The sequence below is a fragment of the Myotis myotis genome, unplaced genomic scaffold, assembly GCF_014108235.1.
Source record: "Myotis myotis isolate mMyoMyo1 unplaced genomic scaffold, mMyoMyo1.p scaffold_m19_p_4, whole genome shotgun sequence".
Taxonomy (NCBI): Eukaryota; Metazoa; Chordata; class Mammalia; order Chiroptera; family Vespertilionidae; genus Myotis; species Myotis myotis.
Window position 1 is genome coordinate 27,019,106 of NW_023416346.1, and position 13,102 is coordinate 27,032,207.

Genomic DNA, 13,102 nt, shown 5'->3' on the forward strand with positions numbered 1-13,102 from the left:
CTCCAATCTGTTCTTTCTCACCATGCTTACCCTAGTCCAAGTCCCCATTATTTCTCCCCAGAACCACTGCCACAGCCTCAGCTGGATTTACTTCCACCCTTAGCTCTCTCCAATCCATTCACCTCCAAACAGTCACAGAGATAATTTTAGAACAGGCATAGAATTATGTCAATCACTCCTTGTTTTTCCCCTGTGTGATAGATATTGTAAAATGGAGATAAAATTGACATATAACATTATATTAGTTTCAGGTGTACAACATAATCATTCAGTATTTGTATATATTGCAAAATGATCACCACAGTAAGTCAATGTCTGTCACCATACGTAGTTATAATGTTTTTGTTGTGATGAGAAGAATTTTTAAGATCTACTCTCTTAGCAGCTTTCAAATATACAATACAATATTATTAAGTACAGCTCAGAGGTAGGGCATTTGACTTCAGGAATTCCTTGTTTAAAAGCTTCCAATGACATCTTTCCCTGTCTCATGGCTACACCACCCTGAGTGATCTGGCCCCTCACTCTCTGTCTAATCTCTTACCACTCTCCCCTTTGCTCCACTCCAGCCCCACTGAATTCCTGGCTGTTCCTCAAACAGGTTAAATACCCTCTTGTCTTTACCCTCTCTATTTTCTCTCCCTGAAATTCTCACCACCACCACCTCAGACATCCTCAGGACTTGCTCTCTCGCTTCATTCAAATCTTTTTACCTCTTTTTACTTCCTCATAGCACTTTTCACCTCTTGATGTCATATTGCTTATTTTTTACAGTTTGTCGAACTTTCTAAAATAATGCCTGGAATATAGTAAGGGGTTTGGTAAATATTTGTTGAGTGAATGAATGTGTAGTGGTGAAGAGAGAAATTACTGAAGTATTCATACAAATGTACAACTGCAATGGTAATAAATCAATATCTGGTAATAGTAGAGCTCTGATAAGGATACATGACTTCACCCAAAGTCTTCCCTGTGGAAATAATGCTTGGGCTGATATCTGAAAGGCCTAGAAGGAGTTAACCAAGCAAAGAAGAGAGGGATGAGTGTTCCCAGCTGAGGAAACCAACTGTGCAAAAGCCCTGTGGTAGGAGGTGTCTGATAATTATGTTCAAATAAGAAAAAATGAAGCCATATGCATTTAGAATGGCAACTGTGGGAGGGAATATGGTACAAGATGAGCTGAAGAAGTAGGCAGAGGCCAGAGGAAACAGGGCTTTGTAGGCCCTATGAAGGAATTTTGTCTTTTTCCTAAGAACAAGAAGCTTTTACAGTGTTTTAGAGATACGTTTGAGGAGTGTGGGGAAGGGGAGGGTGAGGAAAGTGACATAATCAGATGTACATTTTGAAAACATCAATCTGGCTGCAGTATAAACCAAGGATTGAGAGAGCAAGTAGATGTGAATAGACTAGTTAGAGGGGTATTCACTTAGTGGGGAGATGATGGTAGCAGCATATAGGGATTGGAGGAAGGAGGTGGAAGTAGAGGGAAGTGGATGGATTTAAGATGTAGTAAGAAAAAAAATCAATAGATTTGGTATGGAATTGATATAAGAAATGAGTAATATCAAAGTTAGTCCTAGGTTTGGGGGTTGTATAACCTGATTGATGAGTGTGACTTTCACTGAGCTATGAAACATTTCAAGAGTGTCATCTTTAGTAAATAAAGATTTCTGTTTGAATATGTTGATTTTGAGGAGTCTTTGAGTCATCTAAGAAGAGATGAGCCCTAGCCAGTTTGGTTCAGTGGATAAAGTGTTGGCCTGTGGACTGAAAGATCCTAGATTTGATTCTAGTCAAGGGCACAAACCTTGGTTGCAGGCTCTCCCACTCCCAGCCTGGGCCTTGGTCCTGGTTCATGCAGGAGGCAACCAATTGGTGTGTTTCTCTCACATTTATATTTCTCTCTGTCTTTCCTTCTTTCTTCTACTCTCTCTAAAAATCAATGGAAAAATATCCTCAGTTGAGGATTATTAAAAAAGAGAGAGAGATTACATTTTTCAGTGGAGAGATCTGAGTTGGATATATAAATCTGGGGGCTGATGGTACACAGATGGTTATTGAAGCCTTGTGCTGTAACTCACCCAGGAAGAGTAGAGAATGAGACAAAAAGAAGAACTAATACCAAGCCTTGTGTAACCACAGCATTTACTGCCTAGGTGGAAATGATGAGCCAGCAAACATTACTGAGAAAAAATGGGCAAAGAGGTGGGATAAAAATCAGGAGAGTGTTTGTAAACTAATGCCCAAAGAAGAACATGTTTCAAGATGGTGGAGCTCGTCACAAGGGTCAAATGCTGCTGAGAAGTAGGAGAACCTGATGCCTAAAAAATTTCTGTTGGGTTTAGTATCATGGAGGTCAAGTGCGATGAAAGAAGAGGAAAGCACTGACAGTATGGAGCAGTGATGGCGAACCTTTTGAGCTCGGCATGTCAGCATTTTGAAAAACCCTAACTTAACTCTGGTGCCGTGTCACATATAGAAATTTTTTTTATATTTGCAACCATAGTAAAACAAAGATTTATATTTTTGATATTTATTTTATATATTTAAATGCCATTTAACAAAGAAAAATAAACCAAAAAAATGAGTTCGCGTGTCACCTCTGACACGCGTGTCAGGTTCACCATCACTGGATGGAGAGTACTTTGCAAGGGTTTGGAGATGAAAGACTGTGAAAAGACAGAGCAGAATCTGGTAGTGGGAGTATGGAGGGTCAAATGAGTTTGCTCTTCCTTTTTCTTTTTTTAATATATATATTTTTACTGTTGATAGTATTACAGATATATCCCATTTTACCCCCCCTTTACCTCCCTCTTCCCAGCCCCTATACACCCACCCCCAAATTGTCACTATCCTTTTTCTTAAAGTAATAGTTTCAACATGATTAAAGGCCAATGGAAATAATCCAGTTAAGAACAATAGGTTGAATATACTACAAAAAAGAAGGAATTATTACTAATATAAAATTCTGGAGAAAGTAGAAGGAGAGGATGGGATCAACGTACAGGTGGAAGGATTGGCTTTAAATAGGAGGAAATGAGCATTGGATGGGCACAGACATATGAAATGTAAAACCTTGGCACCTATGGTAGATATTTATTTACTTATTGTTAGTGGTAGGAGAATTTGACTAGGAGGCAAGAGATCTCGATTCTTGTATAAGATCTTCCCCTAGAAAGATTTGCTACTTTAGGGAAGTTATTTCTCATTTCTTTGCTCAGTTTTAAAGTGAGAGAGCTCTATTAGATGATCTCTAAGGTTTCTTATATCTGTGCTACTCTAAGCAAATCAAAAGAATGTGAAATTCAAAATGGCAGAAAATTAACAACCTAGAATGTTCATTTTTATTATTTTCAAATGCAAGCGCTCATTTTCAGTTCAAGGTGATGAACTGAGTCAGTGTGTTTAATCTCATCTTCCTTCTAAAATCCCACTAGCCCTACCTGGTTTGGCTCAGTGGATTGAGTGTCAGCCTGAGGACTAAAGGGTCTCTGGTTTGATTCCAATGGCATATGCCCAAGTTGTGGGCTCAATCCCCAATAGGAGATGTCAGGGAGCAGCTGATCAGTGATTCTCTCTCTCATCGTTGATGTTTCTATCTCTCACTCTCTCTTCCTCTCTGAAATCAATAAAAACATATTAAAAAATAAAATCCTACTAAAATGCCAGAAGAAATATAAAAATAATAAGAAAAATCCAGAGCAATGCTACAAAGCCAGAAAAGATATTCAGACAAAGAAACAAAATGACTGATAGTTATTCAGTGCTTTCAATGGGCCAGCTACTGCACTAAACAGTTTACATGTATTAAACCACATAAATAACTCTACAAAATAGATACTATTATTATCAAAGTTTAAAAATTAGTAAACAGAACTACAGCGAAGTTAAGAGCTTATCCAAGCCAGGCAGTCTGATTCTGGAGTCTGCATGGTAAACCACTGTTTCGTAACCTTTCAGCAACAATAAGAAATTTATGCAATTATAATGTGGAATCTACACTCTGCTAACACAGGAATAAGAGAAAGCTATTGGAGAAATGATTATAAGTCTTCCAAATAGAGCCCTAGAAATAGCTCAGAATTAGTAGGGGCTAGCTAGTAACTAGAGTGAGTCATGGAGCAAAAAGCAGAGAAGTTAGTTAAAGATCTGCCAAGCAACTGGGCCACTCTCCAACTCTGTACACAGTGAGAACCTCTTTCTCAATAAAATACTTCTTGTTCACAGAGACAGAGCCCGGTGTGGACTTTGTCATTGGATAGAGAAGTTGGGATAGCCCAAGTAATTTGGGGATCACCATAAGGATATGAACACAAAAGGCATCTTGGCACAGCAGTTCAATCCTCTAAAGCACTTTATATCTAATAAGGCATTTTCCCAACCTCTGACTCAACCTGTACTCTATCCATGCTTCATAAATGGGAATCCTCCTATTGGCACACCCCTAGCCATTCACCTGCACAGCTATGTCATATTCAGAGAAAAAGCCTCTCAGATGAATAGTGACCTTCACAATGGCTGAGGGGTCCAAACCAGTCACCAAAATGTAGCAATCTAATCCTTCAAATGAATGGGCAATCACCAGACATTTAAGAAAAACCAAGAGCATGAAAGAGAAACACTAAGATGAACAAGCAAAACAACTGACTTCTGAGGGAAAAGTTAATGTGCAAAATTTTTTAAATTTCTAACTAGTATCTTGAGAGATGTCCAATAGAATATTGCATCCATATAACAAAATTAGTCCACTATGAAAAAGAAGTAATCAGAGAATAAGACAGAGTTATTACAAATTAAAAACAATTGCTGAAATTAATAAAGATAAATAGCAATAGACATAATTTGAAAACTGTTCTAGTACCTCCCAAGCCCAAGTCATGGAAAATTAGTGGGACAGACTATAAAGTACAAATAGAAATTTCATATTTTTAAATATTTTAAATTGGTAGAGAACAGATGGATTAATCAACTGATGGCATTGAGAAAATTGGCTATTTATTTGGAAATGAATCTAATTAGAGGCCTATCTTAACCCTGTTATCCCATTTCTCTCCCACTTTAATTTCTCCATCTCTACTGAATCATTTCTATCATCATTCACATATACCCATGTATTTCCCATTTTTAACCACCCAACTACCTTCATTTTCTTTCCTCTGTCCCCTTTCACAGCAACACTTTCTTGAACTTGTTGGCCATGGTTGGTCACCATCTCTACTTCTCACTTTTTCTTGTGATCTTAAACCTACTTTAGTGGGACTTCCATTTTTACCACTCCAATGTTCTGATCTTGTCAAAGTCACCAATCCCTTCAGTGTTACCAAACCCAATGGCATCTCTATGTGCTCATCCTACTCAACCTCTTAGAGGCATTTAGCAGGATTGATAACTCCTTTTATTCTTCATACATTCTCTTGGCTTCTTCCGTGGCACCACTCGCTCCTGTTTTTATCCTAACTTCATTGGCTTCTTTCTAATCTTCTTTGCTCAGTTTCGAAATATTGGATTGCCTCAAGGAGTAACTAGTTCTGAGCTCTCTCCTTTGATTCTGTAATCTCTCCTTTGATGATTTCAGCCCCAGAGGGATTTTACATATCTTCTATGTTACTATGACTAACAGATTCACATCTCTAGCCCTGACCTCTCCTCTACCTTTAGGCATCTCACATGTAATATGTCTAAAACTGGGTCTTAATTCCCCCACCCCAATTTGTTCTTCATGTTTTATGCAAAGGTAAATACCATAAGGGTTAAATATATAAACATACAAATTAAACTTTAAACTACAAAAAGAATAGATAGAAACACATATATGGGAAATATATTACAATAAGTATAATATTGAGCTGGGGAAGGTCTTTCTAAGCATGACACAAAACTCAGGAGTCATAAAGAGAAAGTTTTAACAATTAACACACAGTGAACATGTGTGTCTAAAACCAACATAAAATTTCAAGGGTAAGGACAGGCTGAAAGTAATTTCTTGCAGTACCTATAACAAATGTTTGCTATCTATAATACAAAAAGAACTTTTACAAATCATTAAAAGGCAAACAAGCCAATAGAAAACTTGACAAAGTCTATGAATAACCAAATGCAAGCTAAATAAGTACAAATAGTAAGCATTTGAAGAGCTGTTTAACTTCTCTAGTTATTGGGGAAATACAAATTGAAATAGGATGCCATTTTCAATGATAATATTGGCAAAAATTTTAAAGATTAATAATAGTATTAATAACAATATGAGAAACAAACAGTTTTACACACTTGGAGTGGTGGTGTGTGTGAGTTCAATATTTCTGGAGGGCAATTTGGCCTAATGGATCAAGACTTAAAATTCAAGATTTATGATGCATTAACCCTACTTTATGAAATCTTTTTTAATACTAAAAGATATTTTAAAATAAACTGGCTATTTGAAAAAACAAATTTCTGATTTATAACAAGATAACTGCAAGTCAGTTATTAAATTTTAGCATAAACACGGCTCATCTGTGCAAACCTTGAGAGAGACTGATAACACTGTTGGTATTTGCTTAATTCAAAAACAAAACTAAACCAAACTAAAGCATGTCAGTCTATAGAGAGGTAGAGTAAAAGTCTCTCTTTATTGGATGGGTAGAGCTTGTGGCAATTAAATAAAGCAAAGTTTTCCTGGGGAGGGTTACAGGGGAGAGGAGTTGCTGGGTAAAAGGAACTGCTGTGCATAGGCCTTCAGTATTGTGGTGGTGAGTTGGAATGGATGGAACGCATTTTAAAGTTCTGTGATTAGGTCTCAGTCTTTCAAGTGAGCCTGTGTTCCTGGAATGTGAACTTAACCAGTATTTCTCAGGGCTCTTCCCTCCCCGCTTAGATGCTTAGGTAGTACAGAGTAGTTAGAAACTCAGATCGACATAAGAAAAGGAGAACATTGGACAAGGAATAAGTATAGGTTTAGAAAAAATATTTCCCTTAACCTTATATTCTCCTCTATAATTTGCCCCATTCTCTGCAAAAATCCTCCAAATAATCACCTATAGTTGCTGTCTCCACATTCTTGCCTCCCATTCTCTTCTCACCCTCTCCCCAATTTGAGCATTCTGCTGAAATGGCTTGTATAAACTATCACTGACCACCTCCAATTTTCCAAATAAAATGGTCAATTCTCTGTCCTCATTTTTACCTCCCAGCATCCTTGGGCACAACTGATCACTTCTGCCTTCCTGAAATACTGTCTTTTCTTGGCCTCCAGAAACCCATAGCTCCTCTTTCTCATCCCATATCACTGGCCACTCATTCTCAATCTCTTTTTCTGTCCCCTCTTCCTTTGTCTCACCACCAAATGCTCACATACCTGAGGGGTTGATCTGGTCCTTCCAGTGTGACCTGGTGTTACTGGACAGAGGACAGGCCCTGAGTGAGTCTGCCTAAGGCAGATTGGTAGTGTGTGTGTTCTTGACTTAGTGGAGGAAAAATTTCACAATTTCACAACACGAGTCCAGGTGACTATGAGGGAGCATTTATTAAAGCTTGGGACACAGTAAAACAAGAAAGGGCTTAGTTTAGAAGAAGCAACAGAAGAGCCTAGGCTGGTCTGCCTTAGCAGTCTGGGAAGTCAGAGAAAAGGAGCTTTGGGAACAGGTTCAGGGGACTAGCCCGCAAAAAGCAGCCACTGACCACTGCTCCCCAAGTTGCAAGACTCCTGAGGTCCCTTGGAATTTAGGAGATGGATGCCTGTGGGGAAAAAGTGGAGGAAGAAGAGGGGAGAGGGAAGGGTGGGGGCTGTTCCTCAGAGAGAGAACACAAGGTGGGTCCTTTGTCTTGAGGCTTTATGTCTTTCTCACAGGCAGGAATCTTAGGGGAGGCCTCAGGGGAGTGTTTTAGCAGAATATTAATCAATTTTTTAGGTGTACTCTTCCAGGTCCATGGTCTTCACTGATTGGTCAGTGTCAGGGAAGGGGGTTGTCAGTCATCACAGCTGGTCTTGTGTCACCCACCCAGTGTTGCTGCTTTTCTGGGTCTAGAACTGGAATACAACTTCCTAAATGTTGTTTCTAGGAAGGTGGCCTTCTATACCTGCTCTGTCAGTTTGTTCAGCTATCTGTCTCAGTTTCCCTATTCCACTTGTCCACTTGTTACTGGCCTCTCATTGGGGACTCCTCACCCTGTCCCCTGCTTTAAATGTCATCTAGATGCTGATGTCAACAAATTTAACTTTCTAGCTCTAACTTTATCCCTGAGTTTCAGAGTTATATCTCAAATCGCCTATTTGATACATCCCCATAGATGTCATATACACATCTCAAACTTAATATGGCCCCAAGTAGAGATTAACTCTACCCGCAAGCCCTGTGCTTTTAAAATCTTATCTTATCAGTTTTATGTTACAGATAACTATTACTCCTCCTCCATTGCCATACTTGAAGTTCTGAACATTCTTCTAAGGACATGGAGCTCCTCACAAAGTACAATGCATTCATGATGATTATCCTCAAAACTGAAAAAAAATATATGGTGGTCTATTATATGCCAGTCACTGTTCCAGTGACTAGAGAGACAGCAGAGAACAGGAGAAAGCCCTGGCTATTACAGAGCTTGCATGCTGCTAGAGTGGTGGAAGGATGGGATTGGGGGACAAATAAGCAAATAAACAAGGTAATTTGGTGCTCAAAGGGTTCAACAGTAAGCATCAAGGGAGGGAGGTGGGGTGGTCAAATTCCCAAGAAAGGTGATACTTAAGCAGTCTGAAAGATGAGAGAGATTCATCCAGCTTAGCTGGGGAAAGAGCATCCCAGGCTGAGGCATATGCAAAAGTCCCGAGGTAGGAATGTGAACCCAAGATAATGTCAGTGTGACTGAAGAGTGGTGCACTAGGGAAAGTTCTGCAATGAGTCTGCACAAACAGGCAGGGCAAGATCACTCAGAGCTTTGTGAGCAGGCCATAGTAAGAAGTTTGGATTTTATTTAAGTGCTACTGGAGTGTTTTAATGGAAAGCCATCAGGGTGTTTTAAGTAGTGATTTTTTTATCACCCTGGTTGTCATGTAGTACTGTGGTGGGAGTGGACATGGGGAGAATTATTCAGATTTTGGGTTTTTTTGGAGTTAGAGCCAACAGGGCTTGGGGGTGACAAATAAAGGAGAGAGAGAAATCAAAGATGATTCCTAGATTTTTGGTTTGGAGAGTTGGGCTGCTGAGCTGGGAAGACTAGAGAAAGAACAGGATTATTTACTTTGATATTGAAATAATCAAGAATGGTGCCCTAACTGGTTTGGCTCAGTGGATAGAGCATCTGCCTGCGGACTGAGGGGTCCCAGGTTCGATTCCGGTCAAGGGCATGTACCTTGGTTGCGAGCACATCCCCAGTGGGGGGCTTGCAGGAGGCAGCTGATTGATCTCTCTCATCGATGTTTCTAACTCTCTATCCCTCTCCCTTCTTCTCTGTAAAAATTAATAAAATATATTTTTTTAAAAAAAGAATGGTGATGAGGAAGGAGATGGTTGCTAGATGGGATGTTGCTTAAAAAAGTCAATTGAATCTTCAAATTAACAAAAAGAATGGTGATGAGGTAGTGGTGAAGCTAATAATACCTCTGCAAATGAATGAATGGGACTTTGCCAGCATATCCATAGGATAAATTCATTCATTCAACAAGTATTTATTGAGCCTCTATTATGTGCCAGGCACAGTTCTAGGCTGTAGGTGTATTACTGAATCAATGCCACATTTTTTTGGCTGCCTTGTCTCAATATAGATTACAACTGCTATTTGAAAAGGGTCCATGTCTAATGCTGCCTTTATTCTCACTGCTCCACCTCATCTAGCATACTTGCTAATTAACTGAACAAAATTACATTGAAAAGATTTCATAGTGAGTAAAAATACACTAAATCAATAGTCTAATACTATTAGTATCTCAATATGGCAATCAATATATTCCTAGCAAAAGGTAATAGAAAACCATTAAATGACAAAATTTTAATATCCCAATCTATAATTTCTTAATCATCTAAAAACAAAAGCTTATATTGTTTATTTAAAAGGTAACATAGCTCAGCCCATGTACCAAGGGGTCGCTGGTTTGATTCCTGGTCAGAGCACATTCCTGGGTTTCAGGCTTGATTCCCAGTAGGGGACATGCAGAAGGCAGCCAATTGATATTGCTCTCATTGATCTCTCTCTCCCTGTCCCTTTCTCTCTAAAAAAAACAAAAACATATTTAAAACAAAACAAACAAAAAACACACTAGAAACCTAAAATAAATAGATAGATAAACAAACAAATAAATAAATGGTAGTACAAGTCCTGGCCAGGTAGCTCAGTTGGTTAGAGCATTGTCCCAATATTCCAAGGTTTCAGTTCTATTCCTGGTCAGGGCACATACAAGAATCAACCAATGAATGCACAAATAGGTGAAACAACAAAAATTGATGTTCCTCTCTCCCTTTCTCTAAAATCAATCAATAAAAAATTTAAAAATTAAATACCTGGCCAGGTGGCTCAGTTGATTAGAGAATCGTTCTATACACCAAAAGGTTGCAGGTTCGATTCCGGGTCAGGGCACATACCTAGGTTTCGGTTTGATCAGTTCTGGGTTCATATAGGAGGGAACTGATCAATATTTCTCGCTCACATCAATGTTTCTCTCTCTCTCTCTCTTCTCTCTCTCTCTCTCTCTCTCTCTCTCCCCCTCCCTCTCTCCCTTCCACTCTTTCTAAAATCAATAAACATATCCTCGGGTGAGGATAAAAATAAATTCATAAATAAAAATGAAATATTTTTTTAAAAAAGGAAAAACTCCCCTTTATAAAAATAAGGTAGGACGTAAAGATATCACTTTTTATTTTTTTATGTAGTGATTTGAGAGAGAAAGGGAGATGAGAGAGAGAGAGAAACAATGATTTGTTATTCCACTTATTTATGTATTCATTGGTTGAATCTTCTATGTGCCCTGACAGGGATGGAACCCATAACCTTGGTGTATTGGGATGATGGTCTAATCATCTGAGCTACCGGGCTAGGGCTAAGATATCACATTTTCAAACTTTAAAGTTAGACATACAGTTAAGCCTAGAAATTTTTACATTAAGGTATTGCAAGTTTATCACTAGAAATTAGACTTAAATAATTGTTAGAAAGTTGGAAATGGCAAATCAAAAAAATACTTATTCTTAGAGCTTTACTCTTCTAATGTTATCATGGTTATTTCAGTAGGAACATTAAGAAGTGGTACAAGCCCTGGCCGGTTTGGCTCAGTGAATAGAGCATCGGCCTGCGGACTCAAGGGTCCCGGGTTCGATTCCAGTCAAGGGCATGTACCTTGGTTTCGGGCACATACCCAGTGGGGAGTGTGCAGGAGGCAGCTGATTGGTGTTTCTCTTTCATTGATGTTTCTGGCTTTCTGTCCCTCTCCCTTCCTCTCTGTGAAAAATCAATAAAATATGTTGGGGGAAAAAAAAAGAAGTGGTACAAAAATAGAGTTCTGGCAGCACAAAAGCCACCACTGTGCTGCTGTAGCTGTCCTAGCTTTCTTTATTGGCCCAGAACTGCCAGTGCATTTTAATACCACAGCCTGTAAAGTCTACTGATAACTAAACGATAAACACAAGCCAACCTGCTTATGCTTTCTACTTGAGAATAATGCAGCTGACAAACCGTATCAGGATCCTCTTGGTTCCAAATGAAAAGTAAAACTTGTCTGTAGGTCTCTGAACACCTAAAACTAAACTTTAAACTATGAAATATTTTTCTCAATCTATTCCTGTGATAATTGTTCAAGAATTTCCGGCTATTTGCAATATCAATTTGTGATTTTAGGAAAATGTTTAACACTTAATTTTTCAATTACACTTGACATGCAAAATTATATTAGTTTCAGGTATACAACACAGTGATTAGACATTTATGTAATTTACAACATGATCCTCCCAATATTTCCAATATCCACCTGGCACCATAGTTATTACAATATTATTGACTACATTCCGTATGCTCTACATTTTTTTTTGTTTTTTTAAATATATTTTATTGATTTTTTACAGAGCGGAAGGGAGAGGGATAGAGGGTTAGAAACATTGATGAGAGAGAAACATCGATCAGCTGCCTCCTGCACACCCCCTACTGGGGATGTGCCCCCAACCAAGGTACATGCCCTTGACCGGAATCGAACCCGGGACCCTTGAGTCCGCAGGCCGACGCTCTATCCACTGAGCCAAACCGGTTAGGGCCTCAATGACTGTTTTTAATTTATTTGTTGATTTTTATTTTTTTTATTTGTTGATTTTTAGAGAGAGAGAAACATAGATTTGTTGTTCCATTTACTTATGCATTCATTGGTTGCTTCTTGTATGTGCTCTGACTGGGGATCAAACCTTGGCATATTGGGATGAAACTCTAACAATATCAACTACTCTACCAGGGCCTCTGTGACTGTTTTTATAAGGGGCAATTCGTACTTCTTAATCCCTTTACCTTTTTCACCCAGTAACTTTTTTTCTTACATCAGGTATTTTACATAGAGATGTAAAGCCAGTCATGTAAATGAGGTGTGATAAGAGGAAAAATAATTTGAGCAAACTGATTGTAAATGAGGTGACTGTCTGGAAAACAACCACCAAAAAGGCATGCAGTTTGTATTTGAAAGAGGCCCAATAAAGAAAAAACAATGTATGCACAAATATTCACAAAGGGCAAGTTGATAAGCCTTCTACTGTTCTCCAAGCCACAGGTTTTGTTCAAACAATTTAACAGCGCTTCTGGGCATTACACTGAAAGGTTGGTTTACTTTAAAAAATAAGATTCATGTTATTTCAGAAAGGCGTATGCAGAAAATTAGCTAAATCCTTCCTTTTCCAAGCCTCAGAAACAACAGGTAATTTACATAAGGCAAACAGGTTCCACTCCAAAAAGGAAGAGGCAGTGTGGCACAAATGGATCAGGGCTATCAGTACTTGAGAAGAAAAACAGAGATCCTTGGAATAAATTAGTCCAATTTTGCCATCAGGTTGTTTTGTAGAAAGCAGCAATGATTTCAAATATTTCATTAATACTGACAAGACCAGTAATATTTTTATCTTCTAAAATAAAGTTTCAAGTTTGTTTCTATGAAGGTACTTTTAGACTC